This window comes from Takifugu rubripes, chromosome 19, assembly GCF_901000725.2.
Source record: "Takifugu rubripes chromosome 19, fTakRub1.2, whole genome shotgun sequence".
Classification (NCBI taxonomy): Eukaryota; Metazoa; Chordata; class Actinopteri; order Tetraodontiformes; family Tetraodontidae; genus Takifugu; species Takifugu rubripes.
The window spans coordinates 11,763,911-11,783,793 of record NC_042303.1 but is presented as its reverse complement, the minus strand read 5'-3'; the positions used below and the strand labels follow the sequence as shown (position 1 = coordinate 11,783,793).

The window sequence follows — 19,883 nt, the reverse complement described above, 5'->3', positions numbered from 1 at the left end:
GAAATACCTTGAGAACCCGTAATGGCAAATGAACCCACGCGGAACATCAGGCCGGTTTATGTGGCTTAACCACTCGTGGCTTTTTTGTTGGTTATTTAACAGGTGAAACAGGCAGTGAAGCAGATGATGCAGGCGTGCATTAAGATTAAGATGAACTTTATTCATCCCCGTGGGGATTGAATTAAAAAAGTTTCCTGAAAACAGTTTGAACATTTAAAGCTCGAGGTGGGAAAATATTTAATTCCAACAATTCTTCGCACTTTTCCCCAGCCTCAATGAGCCTCTGCTACAGCTGTTTTCGTTCCCAGTGCCTGCACGCACCATTTACTGCCAAGCTCGCAAAACGTACAGAAGCGCTCGACGCCGCCAAGCTCAATTTAGGAAGTCTGTTAATGACTGTAAATTGAGCACGGTCGCACCAATCCTCCATCTAGTTTTCAACCCAAGTCTTAACGGGGCAGCTGACGGGATATAAAAAGCTCGTTCCCGTTAGTTCATTCCAGATTTCTTACATAAGCCCGGTCCTGTGACTTTTCCGGGCCGTCTCTATCTCGACCGGCTCGTTCCCGACTGCTTGTGACTCACCGACTCCCCTGCTCTGCGTTCCCCACATCCAGTCTGTAACCTGCCTGGGGGGCGGGACTGGACCTGTGAGAGGTCTCTACGTGGGCTGCAGGAATTCTTCAACCTCAGCTGCACATGTTTTTCCTTCCCTGTCCCGCCACCCTCCCGGCCCCGGCTTGACGTTAGCGTGAGGCGGGCGACGCCGCGGGCTCTCCCAGGACCCCTTGGGAGAAATGTCGTTCGGCGGCACGGTGCGAGAGGGGCTTGTTTGGATATCAAACATCAAGCGGCAACCTTGGCAGGGATAATCTAAACATCACAGCTTCCTGTCGTCTGCCTCGCGGCCCAGAAAATGCAAGAAAGAGGAAGGAAAGGGAAAAAAGAGCCCCTGTAACGTTGGTCTTCTGTGTTTGAAAGGACTTTGAAAGTACAGATCAGATGACCTCAGAGAGCTATACTTGTAGGTATGAGCGAGTTTGTGCATGCTTGGATGCTACCATAGTGCTGACAGGCTTCCAGTTTTTCCACATGACATGTCTGGGGGGATGGGGGGGGTCCAGGCACCAGGAGAAGGCAGCAACTGCAGGATTTCCCCTGCACGGGTTTATTTATTCCAAGCCGACTACAAATAGATTCCCCCAGCCCATTTATCACCGGCGCCTACAGTGCTGCGAGGAGAAGTTTCCACTGAGCGGCGACTGTGTGAATCTTGTCGGGCTGTAGCACGACCACGGATGTCCTGGGGACGGCAGAAATAATACCGAGCCGGCCTTCGTCTCCGTCTCAGACGCGTTTCCAGCGGCTGCCCCAGTCAGACCCAGTTTAGATGCAGATTCCGGCTACTCGCCAGCTGAACTCGAGCAGAAAAAAAGTCTCATACCATCAGGTAATTCCAGCGAGCAGATGGAGCGTGGAATGGAGCTGAAATGTTGGAAAACATTCAGGAAGGAAGGCGATGTTATCCCCGCTGGGCGGGGCCGGCCTCCACTTCCTCCGGGCCAGCACGCTCCCCAGATAGGCCGGTCAGGAAACATCGGGCAGGATGAGACTCATCCCGACACCCCCGACTGTGTGACAGAAGACAACCAACGTTGTTGTGGTTTTTTTTTTTACAAGCCTTTTTTTTAGTTCTGTTTTGTGAGCTGAGTCAGAAGACAGAAAAAGGAAATGTTGGGTTTTTGGGGACGTTCTGACAGCAGCTTCACTTCATTCTTCCTGCTTATGTTAAAAAGGAGATAAAACCAGAGGCTCTGTTGTGCTGCATCACTGTCTATTGATGACTGAAAGTCCCCTTTTTCCATCTAAATCTAATTGAAGTCGGCCTTATATCAGCCTTTTACACATCAGTTCCTGCAGATGGCTTTGCCAGTCTTTTTTTCCTCACGGTTGTCAGATGTGTGTACAGCAACTGTGGTGTGTGTGTGTTGTGTGTGTGTGTGGTGTGTGTGTGTGTGTGTGTGTGGTGTGTGTGTGTGTGTGTGTGTGTGTGTGTGTGTGTGTGTGTGTGTGTGTTGTGTGTGTGTGTGTGTGTGTGTCAGTCATTCTGCCTACTTCACTGTAGGCTGATTTGTGGTGTGTGATAATGATGCCAGTCCTTTATGTTTAACCAACATCCTAAACCTTAAACTGCCTCTGACTCCTTGTCTGTTGAACAGTCACGCAGGTAACCGATGATCTGGTGGGAAACAAGTGTGACTTGGAGGACGAGCGCGTCGTGGGGAAGGAGCAGGGCCAGAATCTGGCCAGACAGTGGAACCACTGTGGCCTTTTAGAGTCCTCTGCTAAGTCAAAGATCAACGTTCTCGATGTGAGTTCACCCAGATGCAAACACGCTTTCCCCTAAAACTCGGTCTGGATCATCTATAAGCTCGGCTGAGCTCTGATTTGAGCCTCTTCCTTTAACGAGGGGTCATGTGACAGCACACCCCACGCCTCTGTTGAATTTTCTCTTCTCTTTGCTGTGTTGTCTCAGATCTTCTATGACCTGGTCAGACAGATAAATAGAAACGCCAGTGGAAAAGAAGAAGGCAAAAAAGAAATCCAACTGTGTCCTGCTTTAAAGACCCCCCCTCTCCAGCCCTGCAGCAGCTCTTGAGCCAGGTGTGTGTCTAAAGTTCGATAACTTTGTGGTCGTAAAAGGCTGCCAGCTAGCATAATAAGGCTGTAATCAACCTAACGCTCATCTCCAGCGTCCGTCCAGCATTTTGAAATGTTTAGAATGCATTTTCTGTTTTGCAGAGAAACAAGTCATTGTTGAAAATTGCAGTTTAAAAAGGCCAACAGTCACCGCGTCGGCCTCCAGCCGTGTGAAGTGCTTTCACTGGCCGTTTCCTGCTCAGCCCAGTTTCAGTTCGGCTTCTGAAACTTGGCAACTTTCAGTTCAGTTCACAAAGATTAAAACGTGGTGAATCTGGACAGCTGATACTGGGGAGCCTGTGTGCTGCAGAACAATGTCCTTTATTAATTTAACTGTTCGACCCACACCTCACCTCAGCAGGTCAGAGGTCATTCCATTTGACCCACGTTAACTGCCCCCGTTGCACGAGTGTTTCCACCCTGATGTCGAAGTTTCCATTCAGAGACGTTTGAGGTTCAGTCAGTTGGAGAAACGATGTGAGATCTCATGATGTGCGTCCAGCCTCACATCAGGGTCGCACACATGCTTCCAAACACTCAACAAGCCCGAAGGACTTTTCACTGGAGAGCGGCTGGCTCGTTCTCAAAAATAGGGAGATATAAGATAAGTTGTTTAAATGTCGAATATGAGCGTGACGCTGGGTTTGGCTGGATTGGGGATATTAGGCGCTCCCTGTCGGCACATTTGAGTCAAAGAGGAAAATCCTGCTCAAAGACTTCATACAGTAGCTGCTGTCTGTTGTGCCTTTTAACTTGTATAACTGATGTTGGCGATAACGTTGGATTAGCGAAGCTGGCGGTGCCATTGTGTCGCCCAGACACGGGGTCTGTAAACCACCCACCACGCTCTCTCCTCCATCTGCGTGGCTCAGTCTGTGAGTCCAGCATGAGTGTGGGGCCTCTGTCAGCGTGGCCTGGGGCGGTGGTCTGTACACCTCCTGTTCATGGCCCAGCCAGCCCAGTGAACCAACACTAATGGGATTCCAGCCTGGTGCTCCACCGCTCACACCAGTTCATCCTGGGGCTTTACATTGCCAGACTCTGACAGGAGGGGAGAGGGACAGTGGATCAGATGTTACACTTTGCACAGCATGGATAGTTCCAGTTGGTGGCCTCATGATTGTCAGATCTTTATCTGCACTATTCAGGATATGATGTCAAAACACAAAAAATCAGATCTAGATTAGTCTATTCTCATAAACCAGCATCCAGAGAGTTCCTCAGTACATTGTCCTTTCAGTTCCCCCCCCGAATTTTCCCCAAAGTTTCTACGTAAATTGAAGTAATAAAAATAATCCTATAAATAACACTCTCACAGTCCAGATGTCTTTACTGTTCAGATTTTGATCTCATTATGAGGTGCAAATCTCAAATTAAACCTCTGGCTAATAAATTCATAGTCAGCCGGAGAAAATGTGCCACCAAAGTATTTTGGTATGTTTCTGTAGAACTGGCCCGCTCATCCAAGTCCTTTCTGTGTGGGTGAAAAGCAGAGGAATGAGAGGGGGTGAAACTCTAAAAATAGGGGACGAATGAGCGGCAGCCAGTCCTCATCCCAGTAAGCTGCTGCAAATAAAGCTGGAAACTTTGGAAATTTTTTTTACTTTCTGAAGTATATTGACACGAGTGAATAATCCTTACTTAACTTGATAGATTCCTTTTTGTAAGGATGTAATCACAGGTATGTCATTTTTTCTCAAAATTATTTTTTACATAGAAGTGTTTTAATAGGTAGGAGAGATTATACTTATCTCTGCTGTGGTCAGGAGAAAATAAGAATTGTCTTAGCTGCCTGTTTTAGCTGCCGTCAACGTTCTTACAAGCCGTAAACACCAGTGAATGACCGCTAGGTGGCACTGTACAACACGCGGTTCTTATTGGGAATGAACTTTGTTTCTGTTGCTTCTTTTTTGCAGAAATGCTGTAATGAAGAACTGTTGCCCTGATTGGAACAGTGCCAGCATTCCAACAGCCCCAGCCCCTCCCTCCATCAGCCATAAACGGTCAATCAGCTGACTGAACTGCTCCCACTAAAGATGAGAAAGACCTACGCGAAAGAGAAAGCTGGAGAGCATAACAAGAAAGACAGTAAGAGAGAGAAACTCTGGTCTCTCACCTCCGAGGACCTTCCTCCGTGTCAGTATGAACCTGAATGGACAGTCTCCATTTTGCTACCATAGACACCACAATCCTACGATGAGTAAAGCCTCTGAACATGAAAAAAAGGTAAAATAAAATGTTGCGAGCCACAGCAGGCCAGAGAAAAGAACGGTCAACAATTTTAAAAAGCTAAAGAAGGAATTAAAACTGGGATTCGGTTATTTTTGTTCTCAACGCATAAACCTGGAAGTTGACCATCTTTAGTTGTATGAGTAAAGATATTCAGAAATGAGCATGAAAATAGCATCAGTTATTAAGTGTAGATGTTTTTCAAGTGAAATCAAGTGGGAAAAGTGAGAATTTTTTTTCTAGCCATACACCTACTTCCATACCTGTCATGTCAGTGATAATAGATCAAGGTCTATCATGTATTTTTATATTTTTTTTTCTTTGTTTGCCCTGTCGTTCATCATGGACTCCTCTTCTGGAATATCTCTCTCTGATGTGACTTAATTTTATACTCAGTCACTGGGATTTCATAGCTCCCATAATATATTCTAATGCATTTTTTTGCAAAACAGTTGCTTCCAGAAAAAAAATGGGTCTTTTATATAGAAGAATATGGGGGAAAATAAGGATTGATTTCTATGTCTCTTGAAGCTGAAATATATTATACTAAACCAACTCTAATAATGCTTCTTGTGTTTTTCTGTCAATGATGTTCCAGCTTTTATGGATTATTAAAGTACATTTTAGTACATTTTAATTATATTGGTCAATGTATTTTTGTGAATTAAACTTTTATCCAAAGCAGATTTGACTTATTTGAAAAAGTGTCCTTAAACAGTTGGAATCATGGGATATACAGAAAATTGGAACTTTTTCTCAAGCTTAACTAATTTCATAGTTACTCATTTAGGGCCTAATAAATGTAGGACGCACGCGCGGATTACTGTTATTGACCACTAGGTGTCACTGCATCACCAAAACTAGTTCTGACCTCCACAAGTAAACGTGTTACTTACACAATTGTGGTCCAGTGAAGTTTATTTATGTGATTGTTGCTCAAGTGTAAATTTGCTAACGAGTGCTTACAAATATGGCTGGATATCAAAGCTGAAGCTTGTATTTTAAAAATGTGAACAGTGTGATTATCATAAACGATTCAAATGGTTTATAATGTCTTTACAAATGGGTATTAATTTTTAAAGACCTACAGTAACTCATGATTGCATCTTATTCTTTCCCATGGTTCTAAAACATGCAGACTTGGCTGGAGAGTTTAAATGGCATATTTCTGCCTTTATTCTTCCATGATTGTTAGTAATTACCAACATCAATGGATGATGGATTAGAGTCTTAGTACACTTTGATCTGCCTGTTCTCCAACAAATCAGCTGAGAAAAATACCTGGTTACAAACTGTATAATTGAAAGGCTTTTGCTGACATATGAACAACATGAGAACAAAACGCTGGATATTATTTTTGAAATAAAAATCTGCATCATCTCAGCTCCTTGCATAAATGGAGGAGTACCGTATGTAGAGTGGAGGAAAATGATGAACGTCTGCTGGAGGAATTAGAGCGTGTGACTCACTTCTTGTTTTCTGAGTTATCACCAGCGCAGCAGCCTTGATCGGTCCCCTAATCCCTTTAGTGGTGGGAAGCAGAGTAAGACTGAAAACATTTTTTGCATTTGTTCCCCATTGGCCGAGGATATCTCCAGACCCCCACAGTCTGATGTGTCTTCAGCTCCTCCGTGTCCTCTAGGAGGACGCCCTCTTCCAGGGCCCAAACGTCCTGCAGACAGCTTCGCCCATTTAAGTAGGTTCCTTTTGGTTATTACATTAATCTGAAAAGATTCAGCGGGAAAAGAACCAGAGCAGCACAACGGTCTGTAAATCGTGTCAAGCACCATCAGCAGAGATCTTTAGGCGATCGACCTCGGTGATCGTTTGTGACATCATGGGTCTCGCTGACAGGTTGCGGGTGTGACGCGTCTCCTGACAGGTCTGGGCACGGCTCTTGATGATGGTGTGTTGAATGTGTGAAAACAAAAAAACCCAACTCTGATCCACACAGGCCCAGTGATGAGCAGCTGGTGTCTCATCCATGGCCCCCAGTTTACCCCCCCACCCCCCCTCACAGGAGGGCCCGCGCTGTCTGGTGCCTTGCTGATGGGTCGAGGAGGCTTCCCTGAGATTCACGAAACAGTATCTAGCACAGAATCACGGGATGGTCTTGTTATGATGTTTTCCACAGGTGCTCATGTTCCCCAGTGCACGTGTGAATGGTGCGCACGTTCTGCGCAGATCTTAATTTAAAGGAAGATTTTTCATCTCCTCATCGGAAAACAGTTAAAACTGCTGATTTTCGAAGGCCACCCCCAAAACAAAAGCCAACTCGGATTCTCTCAGCGGTCCCTGAACCCATCACACACACACACACACACACACACACACACTCTTCCCTTTGCCAGATAAATTAACAGATTGGTGGTTACGCGGGAAGGATCGAGACCCCCCCGACTGTGGATATAGTCTTTGTCTAATGCATTTTCTGGAGAGCCAGTGAACATGATCTTCAGTGTTGGGGGAATATTGACAGGTTGCAGAGTGAGGTCAGGTTTCCCCACTGAGGATTCATCGGCTGCTATTTCCTGTTCCTAATTCATTCATATCCATGATGTCAGTGGACTTTATTGACAGGAAAATAATGTTCTAGATCTGTACTCCACAAATCTCGTCCCCTCTAAACCCAGGAACATCTAATATCTCCATCACCGTGGACATCGTGCTTGCTTTACTGCTAAATACATCCTTTTGTAATTAAAATGGAAGCATTTGCAGCTAACGGCAAGTGAATCCTCCCCTCTGGAATTCCGTCTTGTTAGGATAAGGGAATGAAAAATGCAATTTGTTCATTGTAAATTCCACCTGTATTTACACAGGCGGCCATGTCACACACTCCACTGCCACTCCACCGCTTTGTTGACACGTATTTGGCTACAGTGATTTTGCACCTTGGCTGTTTGGACAGCAGCGATTATATTTCTGACAAAAATACTGGCTAAAAATACTAAATCTACAGTTTATAGAGGGTAAATATGATTTGTTCCACCTCAAAATATCATATTTGGGGACAGTTTAGGTACAACAACCTTTCTTGATCATAGTTGCTTATTTCTAGTAACCCTGCATTCTAAATTTCTCAAACTCTCCAAACATTTAGGGCTCCATCCATCCATCCATCCATCCATCCATCCATCCATCCATCCATCCATCCATCCATCCATCCATCCATCATCCATCCATCCATCCATCCATCCATCCATCCATCCATCCAATCCATCCATCCATCCATCCATCCATCCATCCTTTGTTCTTTTTCTCAAAAATGTCCCAATGGACAATAAAACAATAGAAACTACTTCAATCATTCTTTTAGATTTCACATCTTCAGTCACAGGCTTTGTGTCTTTCGTACAATAAGATGAGAAAAGAGCAAAATCAATGGTAATGCTGTGTTGAAAGGGATTTTGGAGCTGGACACATAAAACACGTATTCATGCTGGGAAAACTTGGGTTCCTTAAACAGCTGAAATTATTATCTCCATCTTATCTTTCTAATGTTTAATGTTAAAATGTGAGCTGATTCACAATTCTGCAATTTTCTTCAAATAAATATAGGTTTTATTGTCTATGAAGATGTGTATGAAGATGATTGGAGCATCATTCGAGCTTTAAACAGGAATCAGTTTTCCCCTGTGGGGGAACTTAAAGGGAGGCCACGCGCCTCTGAAGCTCCTCGCCTGGAGACGTCAGTAGCTCATTAGAGGAGCCTCTCCTCTCTTTGTCGTATGTCTGACAAGAGCTTTATTTCATCATTACCTCATCCTCCTTCTCAGCAGCTCCCACGTGTCTGTCACACACCACGGCGAGCGTGTGAGAGTGTGTGTGTCAGTCGGGGAGGGAGGGAGGTTCGTCTCCTGCCTTCCAGCCAGCTGATTATTCTTTATTATTCTACTGATCAGTCACACATTCGATTACTTCCTGCAACAATTACTGTGGGGGGTGGGGGGGTCTCTGCATTGATCAAGGGCACATAGAGATGTAAACATCAAAGACACAAACTGGCATCAAAGCTTTCTAAAGCTTTAACTATAGTAACGTGGGACCACTTCTAACAGAGTCGAACTCTGAATTCCGCTTTTCACATCTGAAATGGCTGCCGTGCGACCATTACAGTGTGACGCAGTGGCCTTCAATGCTTCCAAACGCGAGTTGTTTACTATCAACTCCAGGTACAAATCCATGCAGCGCAGGCTGAGAGTGCAGTGGAGCGTCCAAAGCATGAGCGGCACGCTGTCACTGGAGAGACTGAAGAGGGTCAGGTTGTGGATAACTGTTGGACCAAGGGAGAAGTTCACAGCGTCAGAGCTGGAGGTGTTGAAGGAATACCTGGATTGGGGAGGACATGTGATGGTTTTGCTTGGTGAAGGAGGAGAAACCAAATATAAGACCAACATCAACTTTCTCCTGGAGGAACTTGGAATAGTGGTCAACAAAGACGCGGTTTGTGAGGAACGTGTACCACAGGTACTTGCATCCCAAAGAGGCACTTGTGTCTGACGGTGTGTTGAATAGAGAAATTAGTCGAGCTGCCGATAAAGAGGTCAAGGGAACCTTTGAGGAGCCTCCTGGAAATGACCCAAAGGCTCTGGCGTTTCTATATCCATACGGAGCCACGTTGAATGTGATGAAACCTGCTGTGGCGGTTCTCTCCACTGGTTCACTGTGCTTCCCTTTCAACCGGCCTGTGTTGGCCTTCCGTGAAGGTAAGGGGACTGGAAAACTGGTCGTGCTGGGTTCCTGCCACATGTTCAGCGATCAATACATAGACAAAGAGGAAAACAGCAAAATCCTGGACGCTGTCCTCCAGTGGATCATGACGGATGACGCTGGCATGAACGGGACTGACGCCGCAGTGCCGGCGATTTCAGAATACACCATGATACCGGACACTCAGGTCCTGTCAGAGAAGCTCCAGCTGTGTTTCCAGCACAACGAGGACCATTCCAGGAATTTCACGTCTCTTTTCGATATGTCACTGTTTAACTTTTCTTCTGCGTCCCTACCCCGCATCGTCAGCGCTTACAAGGAGCTTAACGTCAAATACGAGCCGCTCCACCGGGCGATCAGGCCAAACTTTGAGGCTCTGCTGCCTCCGCTTCAGCCGGCCGTCTTCCCACCTATTATCAGAGATTTGTCTCCGCCTGTGTTGGAGAAGTTCGACCTCGATGAAGCCTTTCCCTCTGACAGAGAAGACGCCAGTAACTCCACCGACGACAATTTCGAATTCCAAAAACAGACCCCAACGTTCCATGATCAGAGGGACGCACAAAGCATCCTTTCTTCCAGGATATGTAATGGAGTCTGCAGCATGAAAGCAAGATAATTGGCTAAATGAGTAAATTGATTTCCTTCTCTGAAATAAAAATGTGCATGTCTCCACTGCACATGGTTCTGTGTACGATTATTCAACAAGAACTGGCCGACTCATAGTTGCCTAGTGTGAGCAGGGTGTGCTATTAAACCCCCGCGTTGGCGGTTAATCTGCTGCATCCGCTGCCGTCTGGAGAGAGCTCCCAGGCTCTGCTCCGCTCTGCCCGTGCACACTTCACACACTCCTCCTGTCATGCAGTCAGTAAATCAGGCGCAGTAACATTCTAATGGAAGCCCATTAACCTGCAAATGGACCTTTTGTCAGGTGACAAAGTGGCAGAGAGAGGTGGGGGTGGGGGTGTAAAAAAAAGATGGGGAGCCACATGCAGGGAAATGTGGCTATGAGCGTGAAATCCGAGACGTCTGCCCTGCTGCTTTGCTGACGGAGGCGTCTGCAGATGTAGCGAATACCTGAGGAGGCTTCGCTGCTCTCTTCTCCTGCAGCTCAATACTCATTCCCAATTCTCCCGCTCTACTTTTTTGATGAAATTCATTGCTTGTGTAATAGAGTCTTATTGCGTGCTGACTGGCTCTGGTAATCTCTCACTGCTGAGTGAAGATAAATCAGCCCCCAGAAAGTCATTTTGAGGGATAATTGCTTAGGCGCACACCGGCTCTCTCATTTCAGGAGAGGAGCATCCGGAACGACATACCGGGATAAATTTATTTACATGAGGGGATTCAGGGGCGTGTTCCCTTTAGAGTAGATTCAGAACTGGTTTCTTCCTCGAAAATTCACTTTTACTGAAGAGCTTCTGCGTAAAACGTAGAAGTTGCATCCCCAAAAAGTGGGAGGGTCTTTACCTGCAAGTTCAGGAATTGAAATGCTATTTTTGGGTGAAGAGCGCAGTTACCGAGCAGCAAAACGGGAAATGGCGCCTTGCAACGCCAATTTAAAGACAAATTCATCTATAAGTGGGACAATCAAAAGAGGAAAGAGGAAATTCATTTATATGTAAAGCGTGGGGAGGGAGGGTTGATTCCAGCTGGCGTCTCATCACACGGCTTTTCATCGTTGCTCTTCCACACCCACAGAATATCATCCCTTCATCCCCACGTGGTTCCACCATCGCCGAACCCTGAGCTGCTTACTGGAGCAAGACGACACGCTGCAAGAATAAGAGATCCTTAATGAAAGATCACACAGAGGAGCAGCCGCTCCCCGACAATGACGGCTAACTAAACACAGCACCATGCCTCTCAGAGAGGAAGGGCTGGGGCCAAATGAGCCACTGAAGATTTAAATTTCTTCTTCACAGCTGCTGACGGCTTCAAGTGGCCTGGGTGGCTCTTCGTCCCTGCAGTAGAATGAAAACAGGAAGAAATTCTGCTCCAACTGTGTAACGCTGTCCTCTTGAAGCTCTTCCTCAATTAGTCTGGGTCAGGTTTGATAACAGAGCGCAGAGGGTTGATGGATGATGAATGGATGATGGATGATGGATAGATGGATGGATGATGGATGGATGGATGGATGATGGATAGATGGGTGGATGGATGGAGGGATGATGGATGATGGATAGATGGGTGGATGGATGGATGGATGGATGATGGATAGATGGATGGATGGATGGGTGGACAGATGGATGGATGGATGGAGGGATGGACAGATGGATGGATGGATGGAGGGATGGATGGATGGATGGATGATGATAGATGGGTGGATGGATGGTTGAATGGACAGATGGATGGATGGATGGATGGATGGATGGATGGATGGATGGATGGGTGGACAGATGGATGGATGGATAGAGAGATGGATGGATGATGGATAGATGGGTGGATGGATGGATGGATGGATGATGGATAGATGGATAGATGGGTGGATGGATGGATGATGATGGATAGATGGATAGATGGATGGATGGGTGGACAGATGGATGGATGGATGGATGGATGGAGGGATGGATGGATGGAGGGATGGACAGATGGATGGATGGATGGATGGAGGGATGGATGGATGGATGGATGATGATAGATGGGTGGATGGATGGTTGAATGGACAGATGGATGGATGGATGGATGGATGGGTGGACAGATGGATGGATGGATAGAGAGATGGATGGATGATGGATAGATGGGTGGATGGATGGATGGATGATGGATAGATGGGTGGATGGATGGGTGGGTGGGTGGATGGATGGGCGGAGGGATGGGTGGATGGATGATGGATGGGTGGATGGATGGATGGATGGATGGAAGGATGGGTGGATGGATGGATGGAAGGATGGGTGGATGGATGGGTGGGTGGGTGGATGGATGGACGGAGGGATGGGTGGATGGATGGATGGATGGATGGGTGGATGGATGGATGGATGGATGGAAGGATGGGTGGATGGATGGATGGATGGGTGGATGGATGGATGGAAGGATGGGTGGATGGATGGATGGATGGAAGGATGGATGGATGGATGGATGGATGGATGATGGATAGATGGGTGGATGGATGATGGATGGAGGGATGGGTGGATGGATGGATGGATGGGTGGATGGATGGATGGAGGGATGGGTGGATGGATGGATGGATGGGTGGATGGATGGATGGATGGGTGGATGGATGGATGGATGGATGGATGGATGGATGGGTGGATGGATGGATGGATGGATGGATGGGTGGATGGATGGAAGGATGGATGGATGGATGGGTGGATGGATGGATGGGTGGATGGATGGATGGATGGATGGATGGATGGAAGGATGAACCCAAATGAAGAGGTCTACAGATGCCTGTGTTTGCTCCGTCTTTATAAACAAGCAACGCAGCTGCTGCTGTTCCTTCATATTTTAGCATGTGTGCTTCATGAAGTCGTGCACGTTTGCATGCCAGCAGGGTTGGGCCAGCGAGCTTTAATGCACGCACGTTTGAGCGAGCGTTCTGTGTTGGCACATGAGCATTTTTGTCATCTCACACAACGGCACTAATGCAGGCTCCCTTCATATCAGGTCAGTTTAACACAGCTTTGATGGGATGTTTTGGGGGAGTGAAAAAAGAGCTTCTTACTTTATGTCATTTTATAGCAACACGTCGCAGCTGTGAGGAGGAGGAGGAGGAGGAGGAGGAGGAGGGCCAAGGAAACGATGAAGGAACTTTAAGAGGGGGATGGGAACAACCGCAGTGGTTTTTTTTAACACTCCTGCTTCTGCTCTCTCCCCCTCCAGCGCTGCTGATACCCCGGGGAGCACTAATGGGCTCAGCCAATTATAATGACCAAGACTTTGGACAACGTATCAAATAAACACGATTTTCCAGATTTCCAGAACACTTGGTACCAAAATAAGTACACATTACAGGAGGGTTTTGTCCAGACCACACAGCCAGTGCTTGTGCAAAAAAAATAAATTACTATCTATTACGACAGGTAGACATGATTGTATTGTTGCAAAAAAACCCCCCCAAAAAACAACAACATAAAAACCCCTAATTAAAATGCATTTTTCCTGGTGTAAGCATTCATTTTCTCCATTTTCTTCAGTTCCACAGAATTTCAGCCTGTACAAATGTCCTCTATATAGATCCTCCAGGCTGTTATTACAACCTAAACTTCCAATTTCAAAGTCAACGTCAATAGTTTGTGGCTTGCATTAGCTGCTTATTTGAGTTTAACAGTGGTGTTTTACATCATTTACGGGATTAAACAAAAGGATATGGTAGAAGTAAAGGTCATTGTTGAAGCGAGCAGACGATAAAAATAAAAGACCGCTGAAAAATGAATCTGTCTGCAAAGCTTAACTTTAACCACCGGGGGTGTTATGCCAGTCCCCGGGGCTGTATTAGATGCACGGAACAAATGACCCATTTGATGCAACTTATATGATCAATGTTGCCCAGAGGAGAACGCTGTGACTTGTTTGGCTTAATGGGAACGAGAAACAGCGACACAGTGATGCTCTGTCTCCTGAAAACAAACAGTACTGTGTTCTCCTGTGACCTCCGAGGTTCATAAAAGCAGCAGGAGTGTCTGTGACATCCCCGCGTGACCCCTGGGACTGCAGCGGCACACAGACATGCATACGATAAGACACAGGCATGTGATAAACACGCACATTCATCACGACACAGAGCCGCAGGCAACGGCTAAAAGTCAGTCTGCAGTCGCTCTATTTAAGCCACAGTCCGAACTGCTGAGAACGAACTGTAAAAATGTAAATAAAGAAGTCTGTAATGCCGATGTTAACATTAAAATCGACGTTTTGATGTGGCGTTCACTCAACGTGGGCCCGCTCACGACACAATTCATACAATTAACTTCAGCCACAAGCAAGAAACATCCTGACTCATTTTCATTTCACAAATAGGGCAGCGGGAGCCCACAGTGCTGATGTGGGGAGTGCACGCATGAGCACTGCTCTCCCTTCATAAATCCTACCGTGGGGCCTTTGAGCAAGTCAAATGCTTTGTGTGGAAAACTCGCGCTGGTGTTTGTAACTGACCTCAATTTGCTGCTTCTGCTGTTTTGAACATGCGAGACTGAGGGCAGCTCACGTTCTTCCCCTGATACTCATCAAATAGGTCACATTCCTCTGGGTTTTTTAGGGTTTTCTGTTTCCGCATCATCTACTGTTACTTTGCAGAAATCAACAGTCATAAATGAAACTAACAGCAGCGGAGGCGTTCACTACCGTTAGCTGTTGATCGTGCTAGTTGGGCATATTATTGCAGACTGAAATGTTTCAACAATATCGACTACAAAGCTGCTTCCCTGTTCTAACATTCTCTCCCTCAAATGTCCTGGCTTGAGGTCCCATGTCCATCTTCATAAACAAACCTTTCTTCCCTCAACTTCATAACACTGAAAAGAAATGATCACCGCTAACAAGCGAACCTGTAATCCAGTATAGTGAACAAACAAACAAACAAACAAACAAAATCTCATTTGTGTCATTTCTATTTTGTATTTTTAGGATTAAAAATACTCGACTCAGGCATCCTAGTGCAACGAGGTTTAAATCAAAATGAAATGTTTGCTGCCACGATGTGACGCCTGGATACTGCACTGTCACAAAAATTCTTGGCGGGAGCTGCAGCAGTAATGAGAAAGTGGAAGACATTTATAGCTCAGTGGGTCATCGCTTTGACATCCTCTTAGAATTATTCAGTATATTCTGCAATCGTGGTGGAATGTCGGAGGGAACATAACCCTCTCCGCGTCTGAGCCGAGAGGCTCGCCCATCTGCGAGCCGCCACATGTGACCCAGCTGTGATGACACAGAGCAGGAAGCCATGACACAGAAAACCAACCAAGAAACCCTAATGGGTTAGTGTGCCTTTCTGCACCAGGAGCTGATGTGATGTAAGCCTACACAACAGCGGCTTTCAGCCAGCACTGGGACGGCGCCCCGTTGTGCCTCTCCATCCTCCCTACATCGAGCGCCCTCGCATATTTATGAGCGGAGGGAAAAGGATTTTGTTGCTCAGAGAAAGTAGTAAAAGTCAGCAGTTAAATGTTTAATGGTCGCCTCCGTGCTCGACTTTGAAGACGAAGGATGTTGAGATGAAGGGATGGACGAAAGGCTGGGAAGTCTTCGGATGCGGGAGGGAACTGAAGGAAAAGGAACAAAAATAAAAGAGACCATTGAACATGCTCAGACGTTAAACTCAGGGTCACACGCCAAAGCACATAAAACAGGGTTTCATCCACGTGCTGGTGTCAGCAGGTCAGTGACAGTAGCCCCGCCCCCTGGACAGGGAGGGTCTTGACATTTTGGGAGACCTTGTCCTCCCAGTCTGGCTGAGGGCGGGGCGGTCCGAGCACGTACGCAGGTACATTTGTGCAGACAGCAAACACGCTGTTACTGATTTTAACGTGCACCACAGAAGGGCACGCTGGCTCATTCTGCCTCCTCATCAGGATGGAACCGCGGCTCCTCTTCCTCCGGGCCAGTGGCGAATGTCTCTTCTCATCCCATCACGTCTCTCCTGCTCTTCATAATCGCGCCATAATTGAGCTCAGAGATGCTTCCCTTCTTCCTCTTAACCTTTCACATTCGCTTTTGCTTCATTTTCACCCCCAAAAAGACATCGGTACCAAAATAATTAAAGATCCATTCGTCCCTCTTCTTTTACTGGAACTAGGCCCCTGAAATTTATTGCTGAGCTATTTGTGATACACAGATTAATACATCCTTCTGCCTAACTGGCCAGAGCGACCATCACCATATTGCTTCTTCACGACCTGCTCAACTGAACGAAACCACTTCAGAAATCTGGCTCAAGTTGGCTGATGTTTGTAGGTTCTGCATCAGACACACTGGATGAAGAGAGACCTGAAAATGGAGGTTCCAACTGGAGTCAGACCCTTAATATTGGACACTAGTGCCACATCAAACCTAATCTGTAGGTGCTTGACAGTCCACAGTAAGACAGCTGAAAGCATGTTTCATGACAGGAGCTTCACAGACGCCTCCATCTCTTATTTAGGCTTCCTTTTTAACATTCGAGAGGTGGTAGAAGCTCCCCTGTTAGGGAGCTGGAGGCTTTCCAGTTTGAGTCCCAGTCGTAGACTAGACTTTGGATAGTGGGCTGGTAACAGGAGAGGTCCCTGGGACGCTTCCATAGCCAAGGTGCCCTGGAGCAAGGTAACAACCCCCCCTCTGACACCTTCCCCTCAACGAGTGAATGCCTTATTTATATGTTCATACTGATAAACACAGACCAGGAGCAGCCGGAAGGCACAGAGCATCAGTCCGTGTGACCTGTGATGTCAGTCCGGAACTCCTACACATGTAAAAAAAAGCAGATGAAATTTGGAAGAAGCGAGCAGACAGACAGGATAGATACGGAAAATGAATGAGTAATGAGAGAAATGAGGTTGCAGTGATGCATATTAATGAGGTTCAGCGACTGGCCTGAAAGCAGGAAAAGTGAATGAGACAATGGATGGAAATAAACTTTGTCTTCGGGTGCTTCCCAAACTGGGCCACACGCTTATTATCTCAGCTTTAGGATGATTCCCTTTTTCACCTCTATGAATAATTTACCTCATGCTTGTCCTGAGAGGGCTGATAAAAGGTTTAAAAGGTTAGATTCCAGGTTAGTGACAATCCTAATACACAATGGTGGTAAAAAAAAAAAAGGGGGGGGGGGGGAATCAGGATTCTGTCCTTCGGTCAGAACGGTGACACATCAGTTTCTGATGCTAATGGATTTAGCATCGCAAGGACTATGGATGGAACATGACAGAATTTATAAGGTCTGTTGGGTGAAGAAGAAGAAAACATCTCAACCTCATCAGTTAAAGAGCAGATTTTCATCAGGGATACACACTTAAAGGACGTTGCTGCCTGCAGATGCATTAGCATCACTGTTCCCCGCCACGCTCTCCTGTCCCGAAAATGTTCTTCTGGCTGTGGGACGGATGCACGGCGAAACACAGGGAGACAGCTGTCTGCTTGGTTGGTTCGGGGTTTCTAAAGTAGCAGAGATGGACTGAAAAAACGGACTCGAGTGCTGTTAAAAAGCTAAAGAAGATGCCAGAATAACCGATGTGCGTGCTTCAGGGCTGCTTTATGTTGAGTAACAGAACACAGCGTTAAATAACTGTCAGTGGGTGAGAGTCAGAACCGGAGATTTGTTTAATCTGGATTAATAATGACGAAGAGCCCCCATTGGCCCACACTTTATGATTTAATGAAAGCGTGGAAGTGTGTGTGTGTGTGTGTGTGTGTGGGCACACACACATGTGTGGGCAGGCATTTGTCAGTGCAGGAATGACAGAAATAGAGGGAGAAATTAATAGAGCAAAGGGGGAGGAGATGTATCTGTGTGTGAGTGTGTGTGTGTGTGTGTGTGTGCCTATCCTTTGAGTTTAGAAGACTGTTCAGGCAGCCAATTCATGAGAGAAACACCCTGCAGAGATAAGACCAGCGGAGGACGAGCCTCAATTATTTACTCTTTGAGGGGGGGTTGGAGGGCCTCATGAAAATGGACTCCTTCTTTGTCGAAGGGGAGGAGAAGTTTAGAGGACTGCAGAGCCATTAACGGGGGTCACCCCTGTGACAGTCAGAAGTGCACCGCCTGCTGATGCGACGCGTTCCTTCCTTTAATCACGTGGGGCTAAAATGAAATGAACATTTTGTTCCTGCCGCGATATCAGACGGGACACGTTTGTCTAGAAACCAAACGACAAAGCACGCCAGCGGCGAAGTTAAGACGATGTTTAAAATGTTAAATCTGTTCTCGTCTTTCTTCATCCGTGCCAGCACAACTGACAGAATTCCCCCCCCAGTCACAGCAGTAGTATCCAGTTCCATCCCATGCGTTCCCATGATGCACAGCAGTTTGTTCGTATCAGCTGTCCATAATTCAGCCCCGGTGTTGTCTTCATGCCCAGCCTTGGAGAACCAACACGAGATGTTGGGGAACAAAACACATTTTCCAAGACTGCATTTAAAAAAGAAAATAGAAAAATGGACAGTTGGCTTACAGCAAACAGCAAAAACAACTAAGTAATATTATCAAAAGCTAAAGTTCACCACATCTCCAATAGACCTATGTCAGTATTAGTTAGCACAGAAATTAGCGAGCTAAGGCCATACATGTCCATATATAGTACATTCAGCTTAAATTTGATGTGGGGTTTATATTTTAAATCATACATACAGTTCTTAGGGGTGCGTTTGGATAAAAAATAATTAAGCTGTTATTTACTTCAAGTACAAGTGCACCTAAATACTGGTACTACCAGGAAAGCTAAGAGTAGCCACCAAGAATCATAGATAATGCATCGGGAAAAAAGAACAGAGCAGGAAATCAGATTCTCTTTCAGACCCAGAAGCGAGTCTGGAGGGTTTATTCAGCGATTTATTCAATTTTGGATGTACTTAAAGTCCAAATCAGGCAAGCAAATCCAAATCATGGCCGAGCGGGACCAGACACGATGAGCTTCCGAAGCCAGATGCTGCGTAAGAAGGCGAGCGGTCCCAGGAGGGTGGGTGTGAATATACAGGTGAACGAGGAGGAACCAGCTTCACACAGGTGAGTTGCATCATATGCACGGCAGGAAGAATCCTAAACGTAGAGAAGCAAACAAGCTGAACGTGCTGAATCCACCTCCCACAAAGGCTTCGGGGCCAGGACCCAGCAGGAGGTGCAGAGACCCACGGCATCGCTGGCGTTCGTCTGCGGCGGAGCGCACTTCCGCAAACACACTGGGAATTCCTTAGATTCCCCAACACAGGCAGCCATGACTTCAAAGTATGGAAGCATTCCCGTGTGTCGGATTCACCTGTCAGAGCTCCTAAAGACATTAATCATGGCTGCAGAGGAAGGTGGTCCACGGGGGGTGGAGGGGGGGCATCATGTTGCTGATCAACACCTGCAGCAGAACCAGTGGATGATTGGAGTCTATTGTCACTCTTATATTGAGCTCTGTTTCATTCCTGAGCTCGAGGACACGGTTTCCCCTCATTTGTTTAGGTTTCTGGACCTTTGTGTCACCCTTCATGTATGTCCAGTTTACCCTGAGAGAGGGACCCTGGGGGGTTGATAACGGATCGTTAGACCACTTAAATCCCTCTATACCATTACTTTACATCGTGCATTTGTGGCTGGCTTTGCTCTGCTGACACTGTTCTCCTTGTTT

The 19,883-nt window shown here is 46.4% G+C and overlaps 1 protein-coding gene and 1 pseudogene across 1 annotated transcript in view; one reads left to right on the top strand and one right to left on the bottom strand.

Moving 5' to 3' along the window:
- The window catches only part of LOC115246800 (PAK4-inhibitor INKA2-like), a 107,062-nt gene that overhangs the window by 81,252 nt on the left and 5,927 nt on the right, over window positions 1–19,883 (bottom strand). The window lies entirely within an intron of this gene.
- On the top strand, window positions 9,025–10,258 carry LOC101072138 (intraflagellar transport protein 52 homolog pseudogene; annotated as a pseudogene).